The sequence below is a fragment of the Salminus brasiliensis genome, chromosome 1, assembly GCF_030463535.1.
Source record: "Salminus brasiliensis chromosome 1, fSalBra1.hap2, whole genome shotgun sequence".
NCBI classification, from domain to species: domain Eukaryota; kingdom Metazoa; phylum Chordata; class Actinopteri; order Characiformes; family Bryconidae; genus Salminus; species Salminus brasiliensis.
The window spans coordinates 1405758-1423941 of NC_132878.1; positions in this window are offsets into that span (position 1 = coordinate 1405758).

The window sequence follows — 18184 nt, forward strand, 5'->3', positions numbered from 1 at the left end:
TCAAACAGAGCTAAATGAGCTGAATTTACAGATTATGAACGACATAAAGTCCCAACAGCAGTGTGAAAGACTCGTGGAGAGCTGGCCGAGACGTGAGAGCTGTGATTGGCTGTGGTTAGCACTGTGTTTAAATCTGAATAATAACTTCTTTACATTGTAATTATTATCATCATTTATCTGCATTATTTGAGCAGTTGTCAGTTCTGCTAATAAAGAAATGTTCTAAATAATATTTTTTGGAATTTAGGGGAAATGTTGTCCATGGTTTATGAAATACAACACAAATGTTAATTTCCCTTAAACAAACTGACTATAAACAGTAAAACCATAGAAACTGATTATGTAGGGTGTTCTATTATTTATTATTTTTTTCCAGAGCTGTATAAATATATATATATATATATATATATATATATATATATATATATATATATAAACAGACTATGCACGCTCTCTATTTACAGTATTACACTGGTAAAACAGTTTAAATGTACAGGTTTGATATAATCGGTTACATTATTTACATAAAGGCACTGAATGGGTGTGGCACTCCGGTGTAGTGTAGGTGGGGTGCAGGGTGCAGAACCAATCAGGTTCATAAAGGCAGTAGTAACACATATGACACAGGTAAGACTCATTACAATCCCAGGGATGACGAACAAAAACGTTCTGTGATTGGTAGAGTCTGGGTTCATGTAATGATGCATCCTAGGGAAGTAGCGCTGGGGAAGTGATTGTACATTGACTGATTGAGGGAAGCTCATCTTCTTATCCCCTTAATCCAGTTCAGAATCTCCTCATTCTACCATGAGTGAGTGGAGCACCACTATGGTCTCAGGCTTGAAGGTGCTGATTCTCATACCGACCCCATAACCCCAAGTGAGCAAGCAAAAGGCAACAGTGGCAAGGAGAAACTCCCTCAGAGCTGGAGGAAGAAACCTTGGGAACCAAGACTTAATACTTTCTCTGGTCTGAAGTATTTATAGTATTTAACTAATATAATCATAGTAGAGAAGGTCAGAGAGTAATATCAGAATCAGAATCAGAATCTCTTTATTTCACCAAGTATGTTACACATACAAGGAATTTGTCTTGGTGAGAGCAACACGTATGACAAGTAACAAAAACACAGAACACAAATTATTTACAGTATTAAACTAAAGGAAAATTACACTAAACAATAAATAGGATAGGGGATAAATTTTAAAAAGTAAAAAGCACTAAAGGTAACAAAGAGCTGAAGAAGCTGAGAGATGTGAAACAGATTTAGTTGAAAAATATTATATATTATAAAACGTTACAGAAGACCTGAATATTTACAGAAAGAGAAGATCTGTACAGGTGTGCAAATAGGCATTTTATTGCCACCATAACAGTTAATGATGGCAATAAAATAATATGAGCAGATAAGAGGTAAGAGTCCATGTAAACTTTAAAGTGGCCGGTAGGCAGATAGCAGTGGCAGGAGGGTGGTCAGCTGGTCTGACATGGGTGGCAGGGGAACCTGGCAGGCAGTCCTGTGGGTGTGCAGCTAGTCCCTCACAGGTGCAGGGGAGTCCAGTGGTCAGTCTTTCATCAGGTCAGGCCAGATAATTGGACAGTCCTTAAATTAGAGATGGTAAAGAGACAGAGTTAGTTCTGAAAGGATTTTATAGAGATCAGAGAATGTTGGGCAGTATCAGAGTGTGTCTGATGACTCTGGCAGGTCTGACTATAACAGCCTAATTAAAAGGGGAGAGCCAGAAGGTAACACAGACACAGGAGCTCCCTGAAACACTAGCGTCCATCTGCTCCACTGTCCACCTGCTCCACCGTCCACAAACCTGAGTGATCGCGTGTAAGCAGCGAGATGACTCCAGCATCTCAGTGTACTACAATTCCCTGTGTCCGTAAACCCCTGGACCTGCAGCCCTTGTCTAAGAAACATTAATTACCAAAAGCTGAACTAAACATATAAGTTTTCAGCTTAGATTTACAGACTGAGACTGTGTCTGAGTCCCCAACATTATCTGGAAGGTTATTTCAGAGTTGGGGGCTTTATAAGAAAAGGCTCTTCCCCCTGCTGAGGTTTTCTGAATTTTGGGAACGAGTAAGAGGCCAGCACCCTGAGATCTAAGTAGTCTTGATGGTTCATAATCAGTAATAAGATCCCGCAGGTACTCAGGGGCCATGTAGGGCTTTATATGTTAATAGAAGAATTTTATAATCAGTGCTGAACTGAACTGGGAGCAGTGCAGTGCTGATTGAACTGGACTGATATGGTCAGATGTTCTAAGTTTAGTAAGAACCCTGACTGCAGTGTTCTGAACCAGCGGAAGTTTATTGAGGTTCCTGCTGGAACAACCTGACAGTAGTGCATTACAGTAATCTAGTCTTGAGGTAATAAAAGTGTGTACTAGCTTTTCTGCATCCTGTAGGAGGGAGGAAAGAGACCCTGATGATCTGCCCTTTTTAGTAGTTTAGTAGTATACAGAACCCGTTTTGCTGCAGAATGTTCAACACTTTAAGAGTAATGACTTTAACTAATAAAATATTTACAGTCTTTAAATCATCTGCAGAGAAAGTCTGGAGTTCCACTGCTTTTCCTCAGCAAAATAGTAGACAGTCTCGAACAGGTCTGGAAACAGTGAGGTGAAGTTTACAGCTACACAGTCTTGAACTCTGTAGACAGAAAAATACAGAACCCTGAGATTCACTGAATGCTTTAATGCAGATATATGCCAGCACAATAGACGGCCAATTGTCAAACAATATCTGTTGGAAAGGCTGCTGGGCTTGTGGCCTCTTGTGGTAGATGTGTGCAGCAGCACTATTGAGCACATGGACAGTTGTAGCAAGAGGCCCACTCTTAGAGCAGAGCAGTAAGTGAATATCCTGGCATTGAAGTGCTAACCATGCAGCTTGCTTAAGCTAATGCTAGTTCCTCTGCTTCTGCTCCAAGTTTGGGTTTATACAGTATGGAAGGCTGTTTGCACTGTAACTTGAACTGGAACTGAACTGTAGTTCAGTGTGTTCTGACTGATGCTCTAAGGAGAACATTAATATCCTTAACCAGTACCTTCACAGTCCTAAGAGATCATCTATATTAGGATGTGGATGATTAATAAAACTCACCTGTGTTGATACATGTTCCGAATGAAACGCAGAAGTCCGAGAGTGATGTTCGGGTAGGGCTTTCCACTATCACATTGATCCGAGTAGGGTCTGTAGTCTTCCATTTCCCTCAGAAGTTTAGGACATTTCTGCTCCATCTGAAATGATCCAAAAACAGTGATTCATTTATTAAAATGTCAATTTTACACAATTTCACAAATCTGTTCACTCAGCTGAGACAAGTTCAGTGCTTTCTTCGTTTTACTTCGGTGCTATGAGGCTAATGTAGCTAACAAGTAATGAAAACGTATGTACGCCACTTAGCATGATGGTAACCCTTACATGAGTTGAAAGTTACAGAGTTCAACCCACCGTAGTTCTCCAGCTCTGGAAGGATTTGCCCCTCGTGATTTTATTCACTTCACGTTTGAGACTGCTGAACTCAGCAACATCTGCTAGGTTCCCCACAGCCTGCAGGTATCTCAGCTTTCTGAGGAGAACACATTCAGAAGAGAAATGTGAAATACCCAGAATTAAAGTTCACTGCCCAACTATGGAAGTCCTTTTCCACCCGGTGGAGGTGGAAACGTCCTTCTGCTCTTTCTGGCCACTGTGTGTCAACATTGACATAATGTCTAATGCCCTCACTACATCTGCTCCTTTGTCTGTGACTCTGTTCAGTGTATGATATTGTCAGGCCCTTGTTATCATGCTCTCCCCTGGGGTGATCTCAGGACTCCACCCACAGGCCCAAATAAGGACTTCCCCCTTGTTTTCGTGATTCATGACACCTGGGACTGTGGCTTCTTAAGTCCAGTCCACAGACTAGTAGATGTCCATAGTAGAGGTCCATGGTCTGTTCAAGGAGAAAGTATTCTGGTCCTGGCATTTCCTGTTTGGGCTTGTGTCTGGTAACCTTGTTCCCTTGTTTGCCTTACTAACCTGGTTCTGTTTTGTTTCTCTTGCCCCATCCTTAGCCACCCCCCCCAATTTGCAGAAGTCCTGCTTCGAGTATTTTGTTCACTGCCATGTCCAAGCACCATCTAGTGTTTTGTTTTCTTGTATGTTTCGTGTTTTCACCTGTATCCTGTTCAGCTTCCTCCCAGTCCCAGGTGTGTTATTTTGCCCTGTTTGGTTTGTCACGTTACGTTTTGCTTTCTAGTTCTGTCCCGTAGTTTGCTCCTAGTTATATTCTGTTTGTTTGTGTCTGTAACATCTCCCCGTTTATCAATAAAGTCTTGCATCATCTATCACTGCCACGTCTAATCCCGGCATAACAGAAATGATTTTATATATTGTACATTATGCTGTTTATTGATAACGTAGCTTCTTAAAATTATAATCTATGGCAAATAAAATGCTGCTTTCTGTGAATTTCTCAATATTCCAATCAAAACAGCTCGATCAGACAAGTGCATTTTTACATTAGTGTTGAGTCTCTCTCACCTGCTATCAGTCCAGAAGATAGGGTGGGAGAGAGCATCCAGCAAGCGTCTCCTTTTGGTTGGGTCTTGATGGGTGATCTTTTCTATGAAGTCGAGTATAATGTCCTTGGAAACCCAACTCTCGAGCCCCTCAGGATAAGACTGACCACCAGACAGAATATAATAGGCCAACTTCCCAACTTCCTAAAAGGAGAATCATATTTCAGCTCTGGCCGATGGAAATTAGAGCTTCTAGAAGACTAACAATCCTGATTATTTACCTGTATTTCATGTAAAATGGCTCCATCTCCATCCTCCACTGCTTTCCTCTTTCTGAAGTCAGTCAGTTTGGCACGTCCGTCTCCATCTGTGTTAAAGAGAAAATATCATCTCATACAACATCTGTAAAAAAGCAGTTCTTCATAGAAAATCCTCTTCTGGGAGCCTCTGTTTATCAGAGGATAGTAACTTAATAATAAGGCAATCAGAGTAATCACTGACTGAGTTTTGGTAAGATCAACTCGGAAATCCTCCTTAAGGCCAGCGGAGTGCAGGGCCTCCATTTATAATTTGACAGAATTTCTGTCATTTATAGATTTTTTTTACAATCTTATATTTGACTAAACCTGGAGACCAATCATTCAGTGGATGAACGCTGGAACGGCTTGTCTCCTGGACTGAAAGAGGCACGTCTGCTGGATCCATGGTTTTGTGGTGGAGGTGTTCTCGCTCTAAAGAAATAACAGAAGGAATAATGAACACATGTAAAGAACATCCACTAATATAATGAAGAGCTTCTTCCTTCCATTGAATCCCTCCTTTTTCCTTGAACCATGTGCTGTACTGCAGTAGTAAACTAGATGACAGTAACAGCCACCGCTGGACCATTGCTATCACCATGCTGATCCTTTATGAACATATACATCCTTTATGAACATATACAACCATGCTTCAACAGAATTATTTTTTAAAAGTAAACTCATGAAACAGGCCTGGATAGAAGTGATGGTACTCCAGTTGTCTCAGGGTTAAAGGGTGCCTTTTCCAGACGGCATGTTTTTAGATCCTTCCAAAGATGCTCAATAGGATTTAGGTCATGGCTCATAGAAGGCCACTTCAGAATAGTCCATTGTTTTCCTCTTAGCCATTCTTGGGTGTTTTTAGCTGCGTTTTGGGTCATTATCCTGTTGCAAGACCCCTGACCTGTAACTGAGACCAAGCTTTCTGACACTGGGCAGCACATTTCTCTCTAGAATCCCTTGATAGTCTTGAGATTTCATTGTACCCTGCACAGATTCAAGACATCTTGTTTCAGATGCAGTAAAGCATCCCCAGAACATCACAGAGCCTCCTCCATGTTTCACAGTAGGGACAGTGTTCTTTTCTTGATATGCCTCATTTTTCCATCTGTGAACATAGAGCTGATGTTCCTTGGCAAAAAGTAAATTTTTTGTCTCAACTGTCCATAGGACATTCTCCCAGAAGACCTTGGGGCTTGTCAACATGTGGTTTGGCAAATTCCAGTCTGGCTTTTTTATGATTCGTTTTCAACAATGGTGTCCTCCTTGGTCATCTCCCATAAAGTCCCCTTAGGCTTTTTCTGAATAATATGTGCAGCTGTAGTCACAGGAGCATCAAGATGCTTGGAGATGGTCTTATAACCTTTACCTTTAACATGCTTGTCTATAATTTTCTTTCTAATCTCCTGAGACAACTCTTTCCTTCGCTTCCTCTGGTCCATGTTGAGTGTGGTACACACCATGTCACCAAACAGCACAGTGACTACCTGTAGCCCTATATGTAGGCCCACTGACTGATTAAAAGATTGCAGACACCTGTGATGCTAATTAGTGAACACACCTTAATTAAACATGTCCCTTTTGTCACATTATTTTCAGGGGTACTATCATTTCTGTCGAGGCCTGTTTAATGAGTTTACTTGTTTAGAATAATTCTGTTGAAGCATGGTTCAAAATCAATGTCGGATTTTCATTGGTTAATTTTCATAGAATTTCTATTTATTATTACTTTTGTCAGATTCAAGTTATTTCTGTGACCATTGTGGGTTTTTCTTTCATTAACTAAGGGGTACCAACAATTTTGTCCACGTGTGTAGCAGTTAGCAATATCCAGTTCAGCTGCTGGAGATGACTGAGCTAAACACTAGTCACTATTACAGTTTACGTTCTTATGAGATTGTTGTTCAGAGATAGAACCTTTCTTAGTAGTATTGAGAATCTGTTGTGCTGCAAGAGTTTAATACTTTAAGAGTAATAATATTTAACAATGAAAATATTTACTTTCTGTAAAAATCATCTGCAGTGGAATTCTGGAGTTCCACTGCTTTTCCTCAGCAAATAAGTAGATCTCCTTAAACAGGTCTGGAAACAGTGACGTGAAGTTTACAGAGAGAGCGTCTTCACATCTGTAGACAGAAAAGTTCAGAAATCTGAGAGTTACTGAATACACACATGGACAACATTTTTGGTACCCCTTGGTTAATTAAAGAAAAACCCACAATGGTCACAGAAATAACTTGAATCTGACAAAAGTAATAATAAATAAAACATTTATGAAAACATTCAACATTGATTTTCAACCATGCTTCAACAGAATTATTTTAAAAATAAACTCATGAAACAGGCCTGGACAGAAATGATGGTACCCCTAACTTAATATTTTGTTGCACAATCTTTTGAGGAAATCACTGCAATCAAATGATTCCTGTAACTGTCAATGAGACTTCTGCACCTCTCAGCAGGTATTTTGGCCCACTCCTCGTGAACAAACTGCTCCAGTTGTCTTAGGGTTGAAGGGTGCCTTTTCCAGACAGCATGTTTCAGCTCCTTCCAAAGATGCTCAATAGGATTTAGGTCAGGGCTCATAGAAGGCCACTTCAAAATAATCCAGTGTTTTCCTCTTAGCCATTCTTGGGTGTTTTAAGCTGTGTTTTGGGTCATTATCCTGTTGCAAGACCCATGACCTGCGACTGAGACCAAGCCTTCTGACACTGGGCAGCACATTTCTCTCTAGAATCCCTTGATGGTCTTGAGATTTCATTGTGCCCTGCACAGATTCAAGACACCCTGTGCCAGATGCAGCAAAGCAGCCCCAGAACATAACAGAGCCTCCTCCATGTTTCACAGTAGGGACAGTGTTCTTTTCTTGATATGCTTCATTTTTCCATCTGTGAACATGGGGCTGATGTGCCTTGGCAAAAAGTTACATCTGTCCATAGGACATTCTCCCAGAAGCTTTGGGGCTTGTCAACATGTAGTTTGGCAAATTCCAATCTGGCTTTTTTATGATTTGTTTTCAACAGTGGTGTCTTCCTTGGTTGTCTTCCATGAAGTCCACTTTGGCTCAAACAACAAGGGATGGTGTGATCTGACACTGATGTTCCTTGATCTTGAAGTTCATCTTTAATCTCTTTAGAAGTTTTCTGGGTTCTTTTGTTAGCATTCGTATTTTCTGTCTCTTTGATTTGTCATCAATTTTCTTCCTGCAGCCACGTCCAGGGAGGTTGGCTACAGTCCCATGGATCATAAATGTCTGAATAATATGTGCAGCTGTAGTCACAGGAACATCAAGCTGCTTGGAGATGGTCTTATAACCTTTACCTTTAACATGCTTGTCTATAATTTTCTTTCTAATCTCCTGAGACTCTTTCCTTCGCTTCCTCTGGTCCATGTTGAGTGTGGTACACACCATGTCACCAAACAGCACAGTAACTACCTGTAGCCCTATATATAGGCCCACTGACTGATTACAAGATTGTAGACACCTGTGATGCTAATTAGTGAACACACCTTGATTTAACATGTCCCTTAGGTCACATTATTTTCAGGGGTGCCATCATTTCTGTCCAGGCCTGTTTAATGAGTAATGAGTACTTTTTAAAATAATTCTGTTGAAGCATGGTTCAAAATCAATGTCAGATTTTCATTGGTTAATTTTCATCGAATTTTAATTTATTATTACTTTTGTAATAATTTAGTCCATGTGTGTATTTTAATGCAAATATAATTGATATCAATAAACATCCAATTATCTAAAAAAGTCGTTGATTAATAAAACTCACCTGTGTTGATACATGTTCCGAATGAAGCACAGAAGTCCGAGAGTGTTGTTCGGGTAGGGCTTTCCACTATCACATTGATCCGAGTAGGGTCTGTAGTCTTCCATTTCCCTCAGAAGTTTAGGACATTTCTGCTCCATCTGAAATGATCCAAAAACAGTGATTCATTTATTAAAATGTAAATTTTACACAATTTCACAAATCTGTTCACTCAGCTGAGACAAGTTCAGTGCTTTCTTAGTTTTATACCAGTGCTATGAGGCTAATGTAGCTAACAAGTAATGAAAATGTATGTATGCCACTTAGCATGATGGTAACCCTTACATAAGTTGAAAGTTACAGATTTCAACCCACTGTAGTTCTCCAGCTCTGGAAGGATTTGCCCCTCGTGATTTTATTCACTTCACGTTTGAGACTACCTGCTAGGTTCCCCACAGCCTGCAGGTATCTCAGCTTTCTGAGGAGAACACATTCAGAAGAGAAATGTGAAATACCCAGAATTAAAGTTCACTGCCCAACTATGGAAGTCCTTTTCCACCCGGTGGAGGTGGAAACGTCCTTCTGCTCTGCTCTGGCCACTGTGTGTCTGAAATTGCTTATTTTCTCAAATCTCAGATATCTGACTTTGTTCTCACCACTTTTTAAAGTATGTTTTGTCCTTGCCACATCTGTTCCTGTCTATGACTATGTCCAGTTTTCAGTGTATGATATTATTTTATAATTTTTATAGTGCATATATATAAAGTATATTAGTGCTGTTTATTGATAACATAGCTTCTCAGAATGATAATCTATGACAAATGAAATGCTGCTTTCTGTGAATTTCTCAATATTCCAATCAAAACAGCTCGATCAGACAAGTGCATTTTTACATTAGTCTTGAGTCTCTCTCACTTGCTATCAGTCCAGAAGATAGGGTGGGAGAGAGCATCCAGCAAACATCTCCTTTTGGTTGGGTCTTGATGGGTGATCTTTTCTATGAAGTCCTTGAAAATCCAACTCTGGAGCCCCTCAGGATAAGACTGACCACCAGACAGAATATAATAGGCCAACTTCCCAACTTCCTAAAAGGAGAATCATATTTCAGCTCTGGCCGATGGAAATTAGAGCTTCTAGAAGACTAACAATCCTGATTATTTACCTGTATTTCATGTAAAATGGCTCCATCTCCATCCTCCACTGCTTTCCTCTTTCTGAAGTCAGTTAGTTTGGCACGTCCGTCTCCATCTGTGTTAAAGAGAAAATATCATCTCATACAACATCTGTAAAAAAGCAGTTCTTCATAGAAAATCCTCTTCTGGGAGCCTCTGTTTATCAGAGGATAGTAACTTAATAATAAGGCAGTCAGAGTAATCACTGAATAACAGGTAGTGTGGCAGTACTGGAGTGCAGTCTCTGTAGAATTAAGAGCTTTGGTCTTGGTCTTAGTTTTGGTAAGATCAACTCGGAAATCCTTCTTAAGGCCAGCGGAGTGCAGGGCCTCCATCTGAGGCTTTCTGTCATTTACTGATTTTTTTTTACAATCTTAGATTTGACTAAACTTTTTCGTATAATGATAATCTGTCATGTCTTATTAATGATGCGTTCATTAATGTATAATAAACTACACCCCTTTATTTGTTCTATTTATTTGTTTTATATCGTTCATTATAGTCTCGAATGGTCTGGACTTAAGGGGATAACTCTCTTAAACGTGATCTGTCACATCATATGTCTTACCAACTACAACGTGCTGGTGATGGACATTGCCGTGAACAGTGTTCCTGCGGTGAAGGTAGTCTACATCACAGAGAACGTCCTGCACAAGCTGTAGCCGATCCTCTTGTGGTGGTCGGGCATGCCTGATGTATTCTTCCAGTGGTCTTTCACCATTATCATCATTCAGTGGACGAACGCTGGAGCGGCTTGTCTCCTGGACTGAAAAAGGCACGTCTGCTGGATCCATGGTTTTATGGTGGAGGTGTTCTCGCTCTGTTGAAATAACAGAAGGAATAATGAACACATGTAAAGAACATCCACTAATATAATGAAGAGCTTCTTCCTTCCATTGAATCCCTCATTTTTCCTCGAACCATGTGCTGAACTGCAGTAGTAAACTTGGTGACACTAACAGCCACTGTTGGGCCATTGCTATCACCATGTTGATCCTTCATGAATCTAGCAGTTAGCAATATCCAGCTCAGCTGCTGGACATGACTGAGCTGAACACTAGTCGCTATCGCCTTATGCTGGCTCCAATCCCAGACCTAATAAGCCTCTCTACTTCAAGTAACTCCATCTCTGCATCCACTTCGTCTGCATTTCCCACTATTTTCCTCACAGCCCATCTTAGAGGTACAATTCCACCTGTCGCTCGCACTTGAACAAATTGTTCATCTACGTGATTAACCCACAGTGCCTGTGGTCAGTGTGTACCTTTGTTTCTGTAGTTAATGTACAGTAGAAGTAGAACAACTGGAGAGACTACAGTAACGCCTGAACGTGTCGACAGTTTCACTCAAGAATTAGAGGAATGTAAACTGCTGTCCTTTCTCCGTCATCTCAGAAATGAAGGAAATAAAGCGAGAAAGAGAAAAACACAGGATTTTAAAGGTGTGTGAGGGTTGTTTTTCAATGCAGTTTCTCTCCTTCTGGCTGTGGTGCGCTTTTAAAGTGGCGGGGCAGGACTGAACATGCCACGTCGACACTGGCCAAAGAACCTTCTGGAAGCCAGTCAGAGACTCCCAGAGGGCATCAGCCACCACGTGTTCTCAACCCTCCAATCAGCTCTTCAGTCTGCGTCAGGTTTGATTCTGGTTACCTGTGATCACCTGATGAACTGTCGGTCTCCCTCTGTTTGGAACACTGCTGGAGTTTCTTAGAGCAAACAGAGGAGGCTCTCTTTTCTCAGTCTCTCTCTTTACGACTCTTTTCTGTCTCTGAATTGTCCCTCACTTGTCTGCTCACTGCTCTGTCTGCCTTTTCCCATTGTCCCGTGTATCGTAGTAGGAGCCTCTTTTTAAAGCACTGCACTGATCTCCAAAAAAAATGTTGACCCTTAAGGAGGCATCAGGCTTTCAGAGATTTACTATTGCTCTAGACCTGAACTTTCCTTGGACCTGGTAAGGTCTTTAGGATGCTGGGTATGCTTTTCCATGGACCTTCAACCAGGCCTAGACTGGAGAACAGAGGGATGACGCTTCAAAGCAGGGTTCAAAGTCAAATGCTGAGGATGCTGCTGGTGAAGACTTTTGAGACAACCTCTGAACCTGAAGTACACTGCAAAGTCTTAGCTCTCTCTCAAAGCTTAGAGACAGTGAAGGAAACAACAGAAATAAAATCCTTGGAAAGTATGAGAACTGTGGCATCAGAAGATCATAATTTGCCTTATATAGAAGTGAACAGTGCTTCAAGACCAAGCTCCAGGTCTAATCCTGTAATTCAGCTTTTAAACTAATCAGTTTAGAGGCTGCCCTTCTGATCAGTCTGAGTCCGTCGTAAGATGAAGAAAATATTTAGGAACATATTTTTTATGAAAACTGAAAACCTTTAATCTCCTTTAAAAGACACACATCAGTATATTTAAACTTTTAAACACATCAGCATTTTCTCCTTTCTTTTCTCTCCCATACATGTTGAGCTGCCCCCTGCTGTCGCGTCCTCCTCAGGTCCACAACGGATCTCTGTAAAGCTGCTCTGTGAAAACATTCATTGTGAAAATCCTGAATAAATAAAACTGTATTGAATTGATTGAAGTTAAAAAGAAAGAATTCTTCAGAAGATTTTTGAAGAATAATGATTTATCTCCACTTTTCTTTTAATTAAGAAGTTTGTTAATAAAAAGCCTGTCTGAGAATTTCTTTCTTCAATCACGTTTGTGAATCTGGCTCCTGGGCTTGGAGAAACACCTGCTCTGCACAGTTCAATGCTTTCTTGCTCCCATCACACCTGATTCTGCTCGTTCCTGTGATTAAAAATACAAACCGATGTTGCTGATAGAGGTCATTTAATAATAAATAAAGATTACAATAAATGCAGAATCATGTTGATTAATCTGGCTGAGCTGAAACATCCTGAGTTCTAATAACTCTGGAAACACTTTGCATAAGCAGTGATGCTGCCTGAGTAAATGCTCAACTTCAGAAGCTTTCCATCCAAGTACAGTGGGGAAAAAAGTATTTAGTCAGTCACCAATTGTGCAAGTTCTCCCACTTAAAAAAATGAGAGAGGCCTGTAACTGACATCATAGGTAGACTCAACTATGAGAGACAAAATGAGAAAAACAATTCTGAGAGGTCACCTACAAACAAGCAAGATTTCTGTCTGTCACAGACCTGTAACTTCTTCTTTAAGAGGCTTCTCTGTCCTCCACTCATTACCTGTATTAATGGCACCTGTTTGAACTGGTTAACAGTATAAAAGACACCTGCCCACAACCTCAAACAGTCCCACTCCAAACTCCACTATGGTGAAGACCAAAGAGCTGTGGAAGGACACCAGAAACAGAACTGTAGACCTGCACCAGGCTGGAAGACTGAATCTGCAATAGGCAGCAGCTTGGTGTGAAGAAATCTACTGTGGAGCAATAATCAGAAAATGGGAGACCTACAAGACCACTGCTAATCTCCCTCCATCAGGGGCTCCACACAAGATCTCAGCCCGTGGGGTCAAAATGATCACAAGAACGATGAGCAAAAATCCCAGAACCACACGGGGGGGCCGAGTGAATGACCTGCAGAAAGCTGGACCAACGTTACAAAGGCTACCGTCAGTAACACACTATGCCGCCAGGGACTCAGATCTTGCAGTGCCAGACGTGTTCCCCTGCTTAAGCCAGTACATATCCGGCCCGTCTGAAGTTTGCTAGAGAGCATTTGGATGTTCTGGAAGAGTTTTGGGAGAATGTCTTATGGTCAGATGAAACCAAAGTAGAACTGTTTGGTACAAACACAACTCGCTGTGTTTGAAGGAGAGTGAATGCTGAGTTGCATCTAAAGAACACCATACCAACTGTGAAGCATGGGGGTGGCAACATCATGCTTTGGGGCTATTTCTCTGCAAAGGGACAAGGACGACTGGTCCGTGTACATGAAATAATGAATGGGGTCATGTATTGTGAGATTTTGAGTGCAAACCTCTTTCCATCAGCAAGGGCATTGAAGATGAAATGTGGCTGGGTCTTTCAGCATGACAATGATCCCAAGCACACTGCCAGGGCAACAAAGGAGTGGCTTCGTAAGAAGCATTTCAAGGTCCTGGAGTGGCCTAGCCAGTCTCCAGATCTCAACCCTATAGAAAACCTTTGGAGGGAGTTGAAAGTCTGTGTTGCCGCCGACAGCCCCAAAACATCACTGCTCTAGAGGAGATCTGCATGGAGGAAAGGGCCAACATACCAGCAACGGTGTGAGCCAACCTTGTGAAGACTTACGGAAAATGTTTGACCTCTGTCATCGCCAACAAAGGATATATAACAAAGTATTGAGATGAACTTTGGTTATTGACCAAATACTTATTTTCCACCATTATTCATAAATAAATTCTTTAAAAATCAGACAATGTGATTTTCTGATTGTTTTTCTCATTTTGTCTCTCATAGTTGAGTCTACCTATGATGTCAATTACAGCCTCTCTCATCTTTTTAAGTGGGAGAACTTGCACAATTGGTGACTGACTAAATACTTTTTTCCCCACTGTACATCACACACACATGGTTATACAACACACTATGTATGGAACCAGTTCAACAATTTCATCCATGCTGTTCATTTCTTATTATAATAGTTTGTATTTATTTATTTTTTTAAAAGTTACAGAATTAGATATTTTTATAAAAGTATCATTTTGTTCTTTAGGTTTTTTATATATTTATATATAAGATAAACTGCCACAGCAACCAGACAAACAGCAACTACAGCAGCACAGCCTCCTCCTGCTCCTGCAATCAGTTCATCTGTGGGATAAAACACAACGATCAAACTTAATCAACACTGAATTAAAACACTGAGACAATTCTGTCACTCTAACAGGTCCTTCCACACAGAACCGCTCAGTTCTAAATGTGGACGGCTGCAGCACTCCTGGGGTTTGGACTCCTTCTAGTCTTGTAATACTTTCAGCAAAACAAAGCTTGCAGGGTTCGAACAGAGCTGAAACCACTATTCCGAGCTTACAGACTCTCGTACTGTCAACGGTTTCGTCTCGGCTGTAGTTTATCCACTACTGCAGGTGGCGCTATGACATTTAATGGTTTAACATTCAAACATGTTGCAACTCACTGACGTTACCCGAGAAGTGGTAGAGGGGAGAACTTCTTCAGGGTTTGTCAGACACTAGAGGGCGCTTCTGAGCGAGTCCAAAATAAAACATTTGCAAGTAGAAAGAAATTTCTTTAAATTGTTTTGTTGAAACTGGCTGTAACACACAGGTAGGTCTGTACATACCTGGTTGGTGTGGCACAACAGATAAAACCACTAGCTGCCAGTAAGCTCTTCCACTATTTCACCATGTCGGAGACGAGGGTTCGATTCCCAGTCTGGGTGCGCTACACCAATAAGAGTCCTTGAGCAAGACTCCTAACACTACATTGGCCCTCCTCTGTAATAAGAGCATCAGCTAAATGCTATAAATGTACATACAGGTATGGAAGGAAATCGTTCTGCTGTCCACAATTAAAGAGGACACAGGTGCTGTGGTTTGACTCCATTCATTGAGGACTCCCTCTGGTGCCGTGCAGTCATGTTTTCATACTATGGGGAAAACAAGACGTGGCCTGGCTCTCCATAAACCGGCTCTGCCCACACAGGGATAAGGAATCCATGAGGTGGAAGTGAGAGAGCTGCGGGACCCTTCATGTAGAGCTTGAACTACGTTGCTTCAGCTGTGAGCTGCTGGTTTTGTGGAACATTTACTTTAATGTTAGACTTTATTCTAAAATACAAAAGCTAAGGCACTCAGTCTGGAGCTGGTAGCTGATTGGTTTGCAGTTTGTTGATCCACGATCCACCCTGAGGGCCTTCTCAATGTGATGCTACATTGCTTGCTGGTAAGGCACTGTGTGTAAGACAGCACTCTCCAACATCATCACACCACCAACTGAGGAAAACCCCTTGGAGGAACGGTGGTCCAGGTCTGTTCCAGAGGCTGGAGAATCAGTGCTGGTAGTTTATGATGCCCAGCGCTTTAATAACACACTGTTCTACTGGTTGTGCTTTAATTTGCCAGCCATTAAATTCCATGATATACCTGATTACTGTTACACCTCCAAACCCTGAACTCAACCACTGAATTAGGTGAAAATCACCCAGCCTACATGCAGATAATGCTCACCCAGGACAGAGAGGTTCACAGCTGCTAATGTGCTCTCTCCGTTCTCTGCAGAGACTAGTTTATAGATCCCGTTGTCAGCAGGTGTGACGTTACGCAGGACGATCGAGAAGTTCCCCTTTGGAAGCTCCTCCACATCTACTGTTATACGCTCCTGGTATAACCTCCCCGGACAGACGCAATTTCTGTCTCTGCTTAGATCACAAATCATCTCTCGTCCATGGCGCCACCTGACGGCCTCTTTATCAGTTATTATGGGAGACGGGAGCAGCACATCTTCACCAGGTGGAGCTGTAAGGTTTACTGCATCAGCAATGCCATCTGCAAAACAGTCCAGCGGAGTTATAAAGATAAATACAAACACTTCAACTGTCGATCAGATTTAGTGTGTATTCAGTCTTTTAAAGTCAGGAATACTCACAGACACAGTTAACAGTAAATAAGAGAGAGAGGGGGACCCCCCGTCTTAAAAACCTGAGAAAAAGAAGAGAGTCAACGATCAAACAGCATCAGATTTATGGATGAAGGAAGAAGAGGACATGCAGGAGAATCCCCACCACTCCACTACACTACACAAGCTTATGTACACCAATCAGCATGGTGCTAACTGCAGGCCTGACTCATCACCCACTCTCCTAAAACCAGTGACCAGTGTTCAGTGACCTCTAATAGACTTAATTATAGACGTCGGACTCCGTAGGTCACTGCACTATTTTCTCAAACCCCAGAAAAAGCTAAATCTCGATTCAAGCGAGGGTTAAGTGAAGGATTGGCATCTGGCTGCCATTTCTGACTGGCCACGGGGCCACTTCCTGATGCTAAATGCTGATGAGGAACTGAAGCCCCTCTCAATTAAAGCGATTAGAGACCCCGGGTCACTAAGTCAGGGTCACTGACTCTGAAATTTAGTCCACGATTAGGCTTAATCCAGGTCTGCTTCTTTCACAAAGAAAATCTCAGCTGACTCAGTTCTAGCAGAGTTCTAGCTAACACACACACACACACACACACACACACACCAGAACATGAATAGATGGTGTAAAGTAATAAGAGTAATAAAACTGTACTCACTTTTTAAATATCATTTTAGTTATAAAGCTCTTCTCTATAGGAATCTTTTCTTCTCTTCGGCTTCTGGAGGACAGACCAACTTTAGATGCAGTTCTGCTCCCTACTGAGCTGGAGTGAGGTGTGAGGTTTCATGATCGACCTTCAACATTGAATTGTGTCTGAAATCATTTCAGCTGTTGCTTCAGTGGTGAAAAAAAACATTGAAACAATGTTTATTAGTTAAACAGTTGTGAAAAAATTTTTACGTTCCAGCTTTGAATCAACATAAATATCCTGCTGTATAAAATATACCATTCTTATTATATTATTATTATTATATTATAATCAATCAACGCTTCAAAAATTAATATTGAAAACAACAATAATAGCTAGAAACTAAAGTTTGTGAACACAAATGGTGAAAATCTGAATCTGAATTTACTTTATATTAACTGACAATATAACAATCCTTATGAAGTTCAGACCAGGCAGATTTGTACATGTATCACATTTACTAAATATGCATTTACAAATTAAGAGTTAGCAAAATAAATAAACACACAATTTACAACTTTATTCTACATTACATTACATTATATTATATTCAATTACATTGAGTCAGTATCTGAAATATGTAATGTCATGTTCATATAGAAAAGTGACTAAAACAAGGCTAATATACTTTAAATGCTAACATTGGTATTAGCTAGGTAGCTTGCTAGCTCAACGACACACTCCTCAGTAGATGGACATTCTCAAGTTTAATGACCTACAAGTTTCCCTCAACCAATCACAGGCCTGAAATGTTCCACCCCCACTCTCTGACTGCTTGTATTGCCCTGTCGAGCACCAGGCCAGTGGGACAGCTGGAGAAGAAGCTACGTCCACAGTGGCGGTGTTCCAGGTGGTGAAGTTTGAGAAAGCAGAGAAATGGGGGGTAAGAGTCTCTGCTGCTTATCTGCTGAGGTCATCTTACTGACCAGGTTTTGTTTTGCTCCTTTTCAGCAAGTATATCTGAAGAATGGGGGGTGTTGATGATGTGGAGATGGTTAAAAAGGCTGTGTGAGCATGAACTACATGTACAAGTCCAGAACATCCAGAATTATTAAACCACTGCTGCAGATGAGCTTTATCAGCTAAATGAATAAACCTTCAGCCGCCTGCAAGAAATCACACAAGATGTAGAACATATAAGAACATGTGATTGAATAAACGGTGAAATGCCTGCAGCTGGGAA